The 14,398-nt window shown below is 40.8% G+C and overlaps 1 long non-coding RNA gene across 1 annotated transcript; it reads right to left on the bottom strand.

Annotated features, from left to right (window-relative positions):
- Positions 1-6,817: 6,817 nt before the first annotated feature.
- LOC136286096 (uncharacterized) lies at positions 6,818-12,305 on the bottom strand. The gene is made up of 4 exons (XR_010719751.1): positions 12,064-12,305; positions 11,269-11,377; positions 9,658-9,721; positions 6,818-9,102 (listed from the first exon to the last, which is right to left on the bottom strand). It is a non-coding gene; the product is annotated as an uncharacterized lncRNA (long non-coding RNA).
- Positions 12,306-14,398: the final 2,093 nt, after the last annotated feature.

Raw genomic sequence — 14,398 nt, 5'->3', positions numbered from 1 at the left:
AGTACTGAAGGTAGGTGCACCAGTCTCACATCTTCTTGCCTAGCCCTTTTATACTGATGCTTACTTAGGCCAGATAGTTTAGCAACTGCTGGCAGTTGGAAACACCGTCTTATTTTTCAGTGCCATTTGAATACTAAACACATCTTGGGTCTTCATGCATATGTGAACTATTCTGTTTCCTTCCAAAGAAAAAACTATTATTGTTAGTTATTGAAAACTCTGCTATTTCCCTTCATTACTAGCTGTGCTATCATTCTTCTTCATGACAGGTATATTTAGTATATTAAGAATTCTTTTTCTCCTAATATAGTTCTTTTAATTCCGTATCACCATTCACATTCATGCTCAATTTTATCTTTTCCGAAGTTCTTACCTGCTGATCTCTGTTCCATTTTCTGTGCTCCAAAAGCTTACCCTGAGTTTGCACTGAGTGCTGTCTATTCCTCCCATTTCTCTTTGCAATATTTGTTACTCAACTTATCACCCTCATTTTGTTAGTGAACTAAAAGGAACTTGTAGAAAAACATTACGTCTTTTCAACTGTACACCAATGGCTTTTTAATCATCTAATATAAGTTTCTAAAGAGTGCTAGGAGGAGCCAGAAAAAAAAAAGATTGCCATTCAGAAAAGAATCACTTCTCATAATTTCTCTCAGCTTGACAAAACTAACCCTTATTTTCTGTTTTTCCACACTGAATGTAATCAGATTGTGATTGCTGATCTCCAGGCTTTGCCAGCTTCCTCTCCAGTGACTAAATTTTCTCTCTTTTTTAAAAGCCAGCACAACAAAGCTTGCTATAGAGTTGCTTTTTGTTGGACATATCGTTGCTGTGAGAATGTGCCATCTACTGCTTCAGGACAGTTGTGTTTTACTACAGGCTCCCTGGGTGACACCTAGAAACCCACCAACACTTTTTTCCTGTCTTTGCATTGGGACCAAGTGGTCAGAGAGGGAGCTGTGCTGCTCTCCTTTTGGGAATAATGTAGCAGCCATCCCTGCCCATCTCCCCATCTCAGTTTCCCTGCTGAGTTTTGTCTGATGTGCATCAGATGTTGAAATTGCACATTTCTCTCAGCTGTACATTACCAGAGCAGTTCCAGGTCTGTAACTCTGTGTTTCTGGGTGGGTCAGAGGCAGAAATAAGCAGGCAGGGATGAACTCTCCAGCCTGGCAAACCAGGGCTGTGGGAGAACGCAGCTGAAGCCTGATCTCCCCTCAACAGACAGCAGCACAGAACTATTGCCACTGCTGCAAAGTCCATTTTTGGGCTTACAACGGCTGGGTATCCCAGCATTTTCAGAAGTCCTCAGCTGAGTCTTGTTTGAGCTATCTCCCCTGGGCAGCAAGGTAAGGAAAAAAATTTCTCCTTACCAGAGAGGATGAATAGTAAATGGCCTCAAGTTGCTCCAGGGGAGGTAAAGATTGGATAACAGGAAAGATTTCTTCACCGAAAGAGTTGCCAAGCACTGGAACAGGTTGTCCAGGGAAGTGGTGGAATCACCATCTTTGGAGGTATTTATAAGACACGCAGATGTGGTGTTTAGGGACAGGGCTTAGTGGTGCACTTGGCAGTGCTGTATTCACAGTCCTACTTGATAGTCTCTGAGGTCTTTTAGGTTCTAAATGATTCTTGATTCTATGAAATGGTTTGTGTCTTGCTTCCTTCTGTGGGTAGATCAAAAAACCTGCACATGCTTAGTGTCAAACATCCATCACACTTAATGAGTCATTTTGAATTTCAAAATTATTTACACATGGGGAATGAAACCAGAGGAAAAAGGGAAGAGTAGAAAAATGCTGCAGATTTTTGAATAGAAGCACCATAAGGGAATTTTTTCACAGCACTGCAAGAATCTACTCTTAAAATCTATTTAAAAGCTATACCACTTTGGTGTAGCTTTTAAACAACATGGTGTGTTTTTTTTTTTTTTTTCTTCTGATGCTCACTCATTTTTAATTACCTTTTGCTCCCTAATAAATTTAGTACACTTAAATTGAAAGTAGCTATGATCCACAGCCCCCACTCAGTATCAGAAATCTGTATGCAGTTGCACCTAGTGTTTCAGTTTGCATAACTTATTTGTGACGTTATTAAATCTGCTTGCATAATAAAATTAAATGCAGTTTACATTTAGTAATGTGTCTGCTCACTTGCCTGTAATCAAAGTGACAGCTTTTCCTTTAAACAGTCAATCAAGTCTCTGGTTCTTTCTGGCTCTGTTTATTTGATTGGAGTTGAGATGTCATAAAACAGAATGGAATATTTTACAAGTTCTGATTACATGCTTTGACTTTTTTAGGACTGCAATTTCTTTCATTCATAAAAGAAATCTCTGAATTATTAAAAAAAACCCCCCAAACCCTGATTTTCATTTCACATTTGATGATACAGTTACCAAAATCACAATCTGAATTTTAAATGTTTTTTCTCAGTCAAAAATAGCTAAAAAGCCTACACATTAAGATCTTAATTGATTAGATTATAGCAACAATTTCACGAATAAGGCATAGTTTTTCCAGGCTATATCCTCTGAGTAGAGCTGTATTTAAAGATAAGGCAAAATGATTCTACTACAGAACAGAATTTAGGAACTGAATGATACATCTGCAGCTGCAATAGTCAGTGGTTATTCGAAATAAAAAATATTGCGTAACATTTTTTATTACTCAGAAAATAGGTACATATCCTAAATATGCCTTAGTGAGGCCACGTTAGCTGTCACCAATCATCTTCATAATTTTGATGCACCTTAGCATAGTTTCCAGACAGATTAGCTCCATGATCTTGCCAGGCACAGAGGTGAGACTGACCAGCCTCTAGTTACCCAGATCTTCCCTTTTTCCCTTTTTAAAAATGGGGGTTATGTTTCCCCTTTTCCAGTCACTGGAAGCTTCACTGAACTGCCATGACTTCTGAAATGGGGTTTACAGTGCCTTAGCAACTTCATCCACCAGCTTCCTCAGGACCCCGTGGGTGCATCTCACCAGGTCCCCTGGACTCATGCACCTTCAGGTTCCTGTGATGGTCTCAAACCTGATCTCCTATGGTGGGCAGTTTTTCATTCTCCCAATCCCTGCCTTTGCCTTCTGTGACTCAAGTGGTGTGACTGGAGAACTTGCTGGTGAGGAATGAGGCAAAAAAGGTCATTGAGCACCTCAGTTTTCCCCACAGGAGTGTTTCCTTCCTGAGAAGGCCCACATTCCATAGTCTTCCTTTTATCACTGATGTGCCTATAGAAGCTTCTCTTCTTACCCTTGACATCCCAGGAGAGATTTAATTCTGTCAGAGCTTTAGCTTTCCTAACCTGATCCCTGGCTGCTTGGAGAATTTCTCTGTATTCCTCCCATGATACCTGTCCTTGCTGCCACCCTCTATAGGCTTCGTTTCTGTGTGAGTTTGTCCAGGAGTTCCTTGTTCATCCACACAGGCCTCTGGGTGATTTTGCCTGTCTTCCTCTTTGTTGGGTTGCATTGCTCCTGAGCTTGAAAGAGGTGATCTTTGAGCATCAGCCAGCTTCCTAGGGCTCCTCTTCCCTTCAGGGCTGGTACTTTACCAAGCAAATCCCTGAAGAGGCCAAAGTCTGCTGTCCGGAATCCAGGGCACTGAGCTGGCTGTGCACCCTCCTCACTGCCCTAAGGATCTCAAACTCCACCATTCCATGGTGACTGCAGCCCAGGCTTCCCTTGAGCCTCATATTCCTCACCAGCCCCTCATTTGTGAGAGCAAGGTCCAGCACAGCACAGCTCCTCTCCTCAATAGCTCCTCTGTCACTTGGAGTAGGAAATTATCATTAGTGCATTCCAGGAACTTCCTGCTGTATTGTGCTTCCAACAGATATTGGAGTGACTGAAGTTCCCCTTGGGGACCAGGACTTGTGAATGGGAGGCTGCTCCTACCTGTCTATTGAAGGCTTCATCTGTTGAGAACTCCTGGTAGGGCAGCCTGTCGCAGATCTCTGTTATAATGTTACCTGTCCCTGCCCTCCCTTCAGTCCTGACCCCTGAGCTCTCAGTCAGCTTCTCATCCATCTGCAGGCAGAACTCCTGGTACTGCAGCTGCCCATTTACATAGATGGAGGCACCTCCTCCTGGTCTCCCTGCCAGTCCCTCCTGAAATGCCTGCATCCTTCCATTTGAACACTCCTGCCCCAGGATCCATCCCACCACCTCTCCGTGATGTCAGCAGGATCACAGCCTTGCAGAGGTGCACATAACTCCAGCTCCTCTTGTTTATTCCCCGCGTTTGCAAAGAAACATTTAAGATGGACTCTCAACAGGGCAACAAGGTTGGTGAAGGGTCTGGAGAGTGAGTCATGGGAGGAGTGGCTGACGGAGCTGGGGGGGTTAAACCTGGAGAAAAGGAGGCTCAGGGGGGACCTTATCACTCTCTAAAACTCCCTGAAAGGACATTGTAGCCAGGCAGGGGTTGTTCTCCCAGGCAGCCTGTGACAGGTTAAGAGGAAATGGCCGCAAGCTGCAGCAGGGGAGGTTCAGATGGACATGAGGAAGAATTTCTTCACTGAAAGGAGGTTAAACATTGGAATGGGCTGCCCAAGGTAGTGGTGGAGCCACTACCCCTGGAAGTGTTCAAGAGATGACAGGATGTAGCAGTAGGTGCTATGGTTTAGTTGATAAGGTGGTGTTTGGTCAAAGGTTGGAATACAGTGATCTGGGGGTCTTTTCCAGTGTTAATGATTTTATGCTTCTATGATTCTTAAGAAGCTGACTTACTGGCTGGAGTGGCTGCAGTTCCTCAGTGCTGCCCTTCAGGTGTTTTCCTGCTGACCTGTAAATACTCTCCAGGCTCTGGGCATTTCTTGCTCGTCCTGGTATCCAACTAGTATAATTGGGATGGACTGAGGCTTCTTCTCCCCAGCAAAAGTGGTTTAAGCCTCTTCGCCAGATCAGCAACCCTATGACCAAAGATCTTCCCCTTCTCTGGCAGATGGGCCCAATCACTGCTCAGGCTTCTCAAAGAGAGTCCCATTATCCAAGCAGCCAAACCCCTGGCTGTGGCCCCAGTCCTGTAAACATTTGTTGATTTGCCAGATTTGCCTGTCCCTTCCAAACCGCTTCCATTTGACTCTTGGGAGGATGGATGAAAAAGCTATCTGTGTTCCAGATGTCCTCACCACTGCTCACAAGGCTGTGTAATCCTTGATGCTTTTCAAACATTGTATTTCAGATCAATCTTCGGTTTCAATTTGTAATATTCGGCAGACTGCATGAGCATCAGACATGGCCATATTTTTATTCTCTTCATCTTACCCTTTGATCTTTTCAAATACTATACACAGATACTTAATGGTTTTACTGCTACAGGCCTTATGGGATCCTACATTCAAAATACCTCTCTGGAACATATATTCAAAATAACCATTTGAAATATTTACGAAAGCACTATGATTAAATTAACTTTTTGTATATAACCTGATATAACCACAAAAAAACTAGGGCAAGTTTTTCAGTTCTGACTGTTTTCATGGTGTATCACTATATTGTAGTCTCAATGGACCCAGATTCAAGAAGTGATAGGTACTTTTAAGACATCATTATCTGAGGATGAAAAATGTAGATTGCAGCATTACTGAGATATGACTTCCAATAATGATAAATAAGAATCCAAACCAATGACATACTATACACATATTGGGAATATATGTCATTTATAAATCTCTTCAAATACACTTTAACTGCATGACACAAACTTTGAAAAAAGTTATAGCATCAGTTTAGGATATCCCCTCTTCATGAAAAGTTTAAATGGTACATATTACTAATAGGAATGATAACCCTACCAGTATGGATTTTCCTATATTTATGGGCAAATGATCTGAAAAAGCAGTATCTTGAAGCTGTCTTCCACAGGGAAGACAAGATGGGGCAACGAAATGTAAGAAGCATAAATTGCATTGTTTTCTTCAAAATCTAATTGATTAAATTTTTATGATGGGATTAATTCTCTATTCTGGAGCTTTAGTTTTGTATAATTCCAGAGACTTAACATGACTAGAAATTACCAAAAAATAGAAAGAATATTCTATTTCCCTAGGAAAAAAAAAAAAAAAAAGAAAAAAAAAAGAAAAAAAAAAAAAAAGAAAAAAAAAAAGAGCTGCAATAATCCCAAGAGATGAAGACTTCAGTCCTTCTTACCTCACTTCAGCTACCTAAAAGTATGGAGACATCCCTGTGGCAATAACCATCTTCAGGGTCCACCTGAGCACACTTTGGTCATCTTCTCTCTTAGCAGCTGTGAAGACAGTCCAAGTAACTACACAGAGCTCAGATATGGATTTTGCAGGACTATGTTTATATAAGAGAAATTTGACCCAGACATAAAGTCTGGTTGATTATTGTACTATTAATTAACTGTAACTACAGCTTTAGCAGCTGCATAAAAGTGAAAGTCTTCTGAATATCTCATTGAGTATAATTAAACTCTACATTATGAATATAACTTATTAGGAAGCCAATCTGTAATTTCAAGCCTGAAGGAACTCTTATATCTGGCCCAAGTGTGGTGAATTCTAATAGTTCTTCCACATTTTAGTATACAGAAGAAATTAAAAATAACTTGCTGTATACTTGCTTTCTGTACTGTGAATGTAAGTCATAAATAAATTGACAGCAGACATTGAAGGAGTTCTAAATTATTAGATTCAAATTAATATTATTTATAGACAAAATTTACAACTTAGTAGGTTAAGAGGAATCCTAACCCTATTAGAAAGGAAAAATAATTGTGAAGAATAGAAGAATAAACATCTTTTGATGTATCAGCAGTCTTTCAAATATTTTTTGAGAAATCCTGATAATCATATAGTTTTTGAATGTATGGGAAAATTAAATCATATACCAGTTCAATGATCGTATACCATATAGTAAATCATATCCCAGTCCAGTTCAGTGACTGATGTACATTCCTTATCTCTCCAGCCATTTATGAGATTGTTAAACTGCTACAAATAAAATCTAACAATCTATTTTATCAAGTTCCTGTTTGTGGAAATTAAAAACAATAAAAAATTATTTGGTCTGGTTTTTTATATCCATCTTCTTGGTGCCACCAAGGAAGAAGACATGGGGGAATGGTGGCTGACGATGCAGAGGCACTAGCATAGTACAGAGCTTAGCCAGGCAGCTCAGTGCTGCTCACAGGCTTGGAGACCCTCATCCCCTGAGCTTTGCTCTGGGCTCCCCCAAGGGCAGGCAGGTCACCAGGGGAAAGCAGGTGGTGACTGGTGATAGCAACAGTACTTTTACCTTACTGGATTCATGCTGGGTTTTTGCCAAACATAAATAATGCTCTTGACTCATGGTCATTAGGGCACTGTAAAAGCATTTGGTATTTCCCCCTGCAGTGCTTGTGCTTTAACTGCAAATAACTGACAGCAGCAATTTTGTTCCTCAGCACAGCTGTAACTTGATATAGGGTCCCTTGGACTGGTATCTCATTGCTACTGCCTGCACATTGCAGAAAGAGAAGCCTTTATTGGATGTTTCATGGCAGTTTGACTTTAACTGAGCCTTTTCTGGTCCTCTCATGAAGGCTGCTGAAAGTGGCTGTCTAAAACCCTTAGGAACTTTGAAGCTACTTTGCAGTGGAGCCACAGTTTCAATGCCTTACATGCAAGGGACTTATATAAGCACAGAAGAAAAATCCCCTCCTCACCAAAACAAGAGTAACCCTGGACACAGCCTCTTTGCAATAGGTTTTCCTCAGCCTTGGAAGACAATATAATTCAAAGCTGCCAGCCAGCTTTCCTAGTCACAAAAGTTACGTGCTAATTCTCAGATTTTCAGAGTGTTTGCTCCAGATCTAAAGTAGCCCTTCAATGTGTGCCAGCATGAGGCATACTTGCTGTGGGCTCCAGTACACAGGATAAAATTATATCCTCTGACCAGGCATCTTCTGTTTTGTAGCCCGGGTCTTCCATCCCCTGTGCTCCCACTCAGCTGTATTTCCAGCATGCTGAGTAACTGGGCTGCTTCATTGTAGAAGGTGATCCCCAAAAATCAAGACTCTCATCAGCAAGTGCTGAAAATGTTTAGTGTACAGGGATGGCTTTGTTGCAACTGTGATCTGGATACAACTCCTGCTTGCCTCTGCTGACCAATTGCTAGGAAAGGGCTTACCAAATTAAAAGAATAACTGTTTTCTGCTTATCCAGGATGATTTCTACTCTACCCCCCCTAAGAATGTACATTTCAATGGTGTACTATGGAGTTGTTGGTGAACCACAGCTGCCCCTGTTTCATGCAGAGAGGTGTTTTTTGAGAACTCCAGAACAAGTGATTTGTTTTCTTCTGATGTTGGTGCTGACTATTGGTTGTCTCACAAAATATATAAGTTCACTTTTTCTTCATGAGAAAAGTCTTCCAGTCTGAAGCAGAGTGAGGCTCTGGGCACCCTGCTGCTCCTGGTTCACACCCTGGACAACTGTATCCTAACAGCAAGTCCCCTTGTTCAGGAGCAGATGTGCCTGGATTGTTTCTTTCCATCAACTACAATTTGACCAAATGAAAATTGCTTCTGTCCTCACTGCAGCTTGGCCTGTGTCTTGGTGGTGCAGAGGAGCATCCTCTGGGAGATACTCTAATCCTGGGGAAGGTTTGAGGTTAAGGTTCCTTTTTTCTCAGTTAGTGCTCTAACTTTCATGCTAGTGTGTAAAGTGTAGGATGAATTTTGGAATGAAAATGGCCCTGGTTGCTACATTTGTACCGGGCTTGATCCTATCACATGCTTTAAAGCTACCCCTCAAGGAGGACAGATAAAACACACACACTGCTCTGCTTCAGCTCATGGTGGCCAAAGTTGCAGCAATTTTATAGATATGATCAGAAAATTGGAAGAGATGGGGCTAGAAATATCTCCAGGCTACATTTCCTGCACTGTTCAGGATAACTTTTGGTTTTGTAACTGGGGAGGAAAGAATTCCTGCATGTTGTCAGTATGATGCATATACCTCCTTTGCAGGACATGACATGAAAATGTCAGGCCAGAAACATTTTGGAAGATGTCAATCAAATGCACACCTTCCTCAGTGCTATCAAAGCATCCAGGAAACACTTTATCTTGAATGCTTCATGGCAGGAAGAGCTGCAGGAGGTAAAAAAATGGAAGCTTTTAAAAGTTATTCATGGGTTTATTTATCATAAGACAAATTTACATTTTCTCAGGGTACCCAGCCTGAACAGTGTGCAAGACATCATTTAAATAGATTTCTGTTAGTTTTCAAAAAATTTAAACTGCTGCTCCTGAAAGGTCTTATTTATAAACACAGCTTCCCACATTAAAAATGGAAATGCCAGGCCAATATGTCATATTAAATTAAGCAGCAGTAATGCTCAGACATGGCCAATCCATCTAATTTGAAGCCAATGAAGAATTATTTTAATTCCAAGCTCATTTAGATTGTATCTAAACCAGAAATGTTTATTTTTTAACGGGTATGAAGCACATTACACTAATACTGCTGAACTCATTACTTGGAGGAAGGACTAAAACTTTTAGTCATTAGGCAAAAGCCCACTTCTTTCTGGTATTTTAACAGTTTTCTGGGTTCAAATTCAAGGCAGTGATCACATTTGCATTTTTGTTGGCAGCACATAATCAGGGAAGTTATCCCACATCATTATTGAGTGTTTTTATTACCTTTCATTTGCAGGAGAATTCCCTGATTTAAAAATCATCTGATGAGGCTCGGACTGGGATGGACCTGTTTTATAATTATTATTTTAGTAGTAGCAGTAAATGTGGTAGTATTATAAGAATGAAAAGCAACCTGGTTTTCCCCATGTTAAATTAGAGCATAAACCCTCGCACGCCGTCTCTGTATTGGCAAGGCACCTAGAAGGAATGCTGGTACCACAGCATCTGTCAGAGTTGCAGCTGAAGGAAATTCAGCACAGAGGCACATTCTCTTTGACTTTATTCCCCCCAGACAAACCTTTGTTCTGGTACTTCCAATGTTTTATAAATGTCTCCTTCTCTGTCCCCGGGAAACATCTGTGTGAGGCACATCTGCCTCCTGATCTCTGGCAAACACTGTGACAAGGGGAATCATCCTGGCATCCAGCAAGTGCCACCTCATTTGTCACCATGGCGCCTGTGCTGCCCCCACAGTTCCTTCTGTCTCACTTTGTCTGACCCTCGGCTCTGTATAAGTTCATACAAAAGAGGGATTTGTCTTCACAGTTCCTGCAATTCTCTTTATTTTTGAGGTCTATTTTTGAGATTGGGCTATCTGTTCTGTGTAGAAGGAAGGGCTTAAGGAGAAAGGCAGCAATTTATGACTTTATAAAATACTTTCTTTAGCTTTTTCAAGTTTGTTTGAGTAGTGATTCTTTCTCTTTCTGTCTCTCATGATTTACCTTCATTAAATGCTCTGACCCATGCTTAAAAAACTTCCATACAGACCTCCTTCTTTCTTAAACATTTCATCTCTCTGCACTAAATGACGGCAGAAGAGAAAAGCTTCCCAAGGTGCAGCGTGAGGAAAGTGTGCAGGTGCAAACCCAGACAGGGAAAAGGATTAATTCAAGCCTGAAAGGTCTCTGTAAGCTGGGAAGGTATGCTGGGAAGGTGTTTAGACAGATAAGGGTAGGAGACCCAGGAAGACAAAGCCTGAACTTAGGGCTTTTTGGAGGATTTGTGAAAAAGATGCCAGACAAAACAGTAAATAGGGATTCAACTGGACAATGCAGTATCTGTTAGAGGTGTTTTAGGGGAGCCCTGGTGCTGAGGGGGAAGCTGCAGAGGAGCTGAGGAGGAATGGAGGCAGTCGCAGCAGTGCCTGCAAAGACTGGGAGGTGCTGAGACCAGGAGAAAAGTTGGGCTGTGAGTCCAGGTCCCTGATCTACCAGCAAGCCATGGAACAAGGATTAATTGCATCAAAACTTGAAAAGGCTTGTTGTTTTCTACCACTTCAAATAGAGCCCGCAGTTTACCCTTGAATCCACTGATGAGCATGGTTTTTTTAAAGACAGTAATGAACAACTGATTTTAAAAATCCAAAGTCTGTCTCACAAACATTTCCAAAAAATAGAAGACTTTGAAAAGGTAGTCTGATGAGCTAAAAATCTTGCTGTTTATTCTCAGATTGAAGAAAGACTGTCTGGAAGTTTTGTTCTCATGCTATTTTTGCATTTTACTTGGAAGCCCTTAGGGTCTCAAACAGAAGCTGTATGTAAGAGAAAATGAAAAATGTATCTGAATATATCTGTTATAAAAACAACAAGAATGCAGAGAAAAAAAAAAAGGTACCTCTGGCTAAGAGAATCTGGAAAAATTGAGGCGGAAGGCTACAGGGAGCTCTTTGAAAGGATTGGTATTGGTGTTCTCTGGAGCCCTGGGAGAGGAGCACTATATTTCCCTGGAACGAAACAAAGAGAATTGCAAATATCATGAACAGACTTAAATATACTGTCTAGAGAGTTGTACCTCCATTTTAAGGTTTTTAACTGTCCACAAAACATAATTTTAAAAAGAGAGTGAGACAAAGAAAATTAAAATCCTTAACTGCACAAGACTTAGTTTCAACTTTAAGTCTTTTCCATTATTTCTCCTAATTATTATTATATAATTTTTATTTCCATTATTTCTCCTCCACAAAATATGTCCCCACATATTTTACCTATGTTTTATCTCCTAACACAAAAAAAAAGAAGGATCTAGTCAGTTACAAAGGGTTTTTGTTCCAGTTTAGAATATGATTCAGGACTCAGCATCTTCAGGTTCTCTCCAGTACAGGTCTTCTCCCTGCTACAGCAGAATTTTTAGGGTGGAATCTACAATCATTATTGTCACACCAAGCGTGACTTAGAGCCAACACACCTTGCTCCAACAGCATGACCCAAGAAAACCCCACTCACTCTTCTTAAGGCACCTGATGGTAGTCTCCTAGTTTTCCACAGCAAGCTCATTTACCTGGAGCTTTACTATTGCATACACTGATGAATGTCATCATCTTGGGTGCATTTAATTAAAGGTCCTGCTACATATTTGACAGGTGCCCCCACCACAGGCTCCTGAAGAGTCTGGCTTGCTTGGCATACTCACATGGTGTCGCAGCACCACTGGCTGAGTGGAAGAGTAGGACTCAGAGGCAATGGATAGTTTTATTTTGCTGCAAATGCACCGTCGTAGAAACCAGGTGATACAAATTCTTATTTATCCTGGCCCTGAAAAGAATTGAAACCTACATCTGGAATATCTAATTTGCTACTGGTATAGATATGTTTCTATGGTGAAAAAGAAGCCCCACTCCTTCCTCCTCAGGTAAAAGTAGTTCAAGATAGAAGCTATGCTGCAGAGGTCCAGGAAAACAGAGGGGTTTGCTCTTATATGCTTAGAACCATGAAAGCATGAAGGAGGCAATTTCTGGCCTTCAGTCCCACCTGGCAGAGGCACCTGGGCCTGGGAGACAGGAGCATGTCTCCTGTCGTGGGGGTGGTCCCGAGCCTATCTGCACATACTGATTTGAGACAGTTCTCAGGATAACGCCCACATCTGAAAATCAGTCTCACAATTTCCAGCAGCAACCTTCTCTTAGTTTTCCCTTTGGACTGGTCTAGGTATCTCCTTGCTTGGTAATATGGGTGTTGTGGATGCCAGAAGAGCACTAAGCAGGAAGGAAACACATCCCTAGCTGGGCTGGCACAGTGTCACTGACTCCTGGTTTGGAGCACTGGTAGTGGAGGGTTTGCAGCACTGAGTATCACAGTGCTGAGGCCTTTCTTGCCTCAAATCTGAATTAAGCAGCCATTATATCTTCATGAATACATTGTAAGCATAAACTTACATGCTGTTATTGCCTTAAAAAGTCTTGTCATGAAGCACAGTATGATGGAGTTGCATTTGCCTAGTAGTTTAACAACAATAAAAAAAATAATCAGGATATCTGTTATATATCTGCACTGCTATAATTTGCTTTGTGACGCATCCCCTTATTGTTTGCTCAGCTTCTATATGAGTTTAATTTCAATTTGACATTTGGTCTTTTATTTTTTTTTTGTGGCAAAGCAACCAGCATAGTATTTAATTACAAATTTTCTGTTTAATCTATCATTTTAAAAATAGACCAGAGTTGAGTTCTGCAGTACTTTTAAAATAAAATAATGGTTTCACAAAATCATATTAGCTTGAAGAAAACATTCATATTGTCATGTTAGTGTTTGCTCAGTGACATAATTAGGTTCCCAAAAACTTCTATAATTTATTATCTGTGGCAAGAGAGAAGAAAGATCCCCTCCGATTATATGCCTGATAGAGTAATGTTGTTAGCATTTCTCTTTCTCTCTAGGGGTTTAGGGTCTTTTTTTGTAGGGGATAGGGAGGAATAAAATATTCATAAAGTGGGTGAGGAAATGATTTTACATTTTTAATAACTGTCCTTATATTTATCACTTCCTCAAATAAATTTCTTACAAAAAAACCCAAAAACTTTCTTAGATGCAGATGGCATTTTTCACATTTACTGTTTTCTAGGGTCTCCTGTTAATGCTTTCTGGAAGCCTATTGCTCCATTAATAATAGATTTTCTCACTCTGCCAAGTTATCTGACAGATAGTTGATAGCCAGTGATAAGCTAACATACATATATGCTAGACAGGTGCTTGTGTGTGGTTGAATTACCATTATCTGCATTTAAATTCTGTTTCGGCACCCTAAAAGTACACAAGGGGAAAACAATCAACAGTCACAATCTGAGATATGAAAGGTTACAATGGATTCTCAGTCCAAGCATCTTCCTGAGCTGGCAGCTAATTTTGCTTGTCTAGGTTGATAAATATGGAAATTCATCTGCCTTATTTCAGGTGACTCGAAAGGTGTCTGTGTCTTCCATGCTTTACAGTCTCGGCCGAGTTTCTCACTTGGTGGTAGCTGCCCAGATGACTTGGGGGCATGAGAAAACATGTTGTCAATGACAAAAACCTGTTGCTGAAAATCTTAAAGATTCTCAGAAAAATATTCCATTGGCAATTTCCCTCAGCAACCCAAGACCCTTAAAATCACAGGTTTCATGTTTTCAACAGTCCCAGTGATCCTCATGCAGAGCTTTTCTTACCCATTCCTGTCTGCTTCTAACGCAGCCCACTTCTGGAAAATATTGCTTCTGACCATGAAAAAAGCCTGTTTCTAGAAAATTCGTACATCTTGCTATCCCAGAAAGCACTATACTGGCTTGCTAAAAGTACTGAGACTCCCAGACCAACAAACAAAATGCTTTTTTAAAACACTGATGTGAGAGAGGGCATAATTTGGAACATCAGAGCCTGCCCTGCCACAGCCACCCTTCTTGTTCTTTACCAGAGATCTTTGTCTCCCTTCAGCTTTCCCACTATACATGTCCAAGATCCACAGTTTTAAAGAAACTTCTGAGGAAGCTTTAAGA

The sequence above is a fragment of the Chamaea fasciata genome, unplaced genomic scaffold (genome assembly GCF_029207755.1).
Source record: "Chamaea fasciata isolate MVZ Bird 193981 ecotype frontalis unplaced genomic scaffold, bChaFas1.0.hap1 SCAF_2, whole genome shotgun sequence".
Classification (NCBI taxonomy): Eukaryota; Metazoa; Chordata; class Aves; order Passeriformes; family Sylviidae; genus Chamaea; species Chamaea fasciata.
The sequence above is the reverse complement of the archived record's forward strand: the minus strand, read 5'-3'. Positions and strand labels throughout refer to the sequence as shown.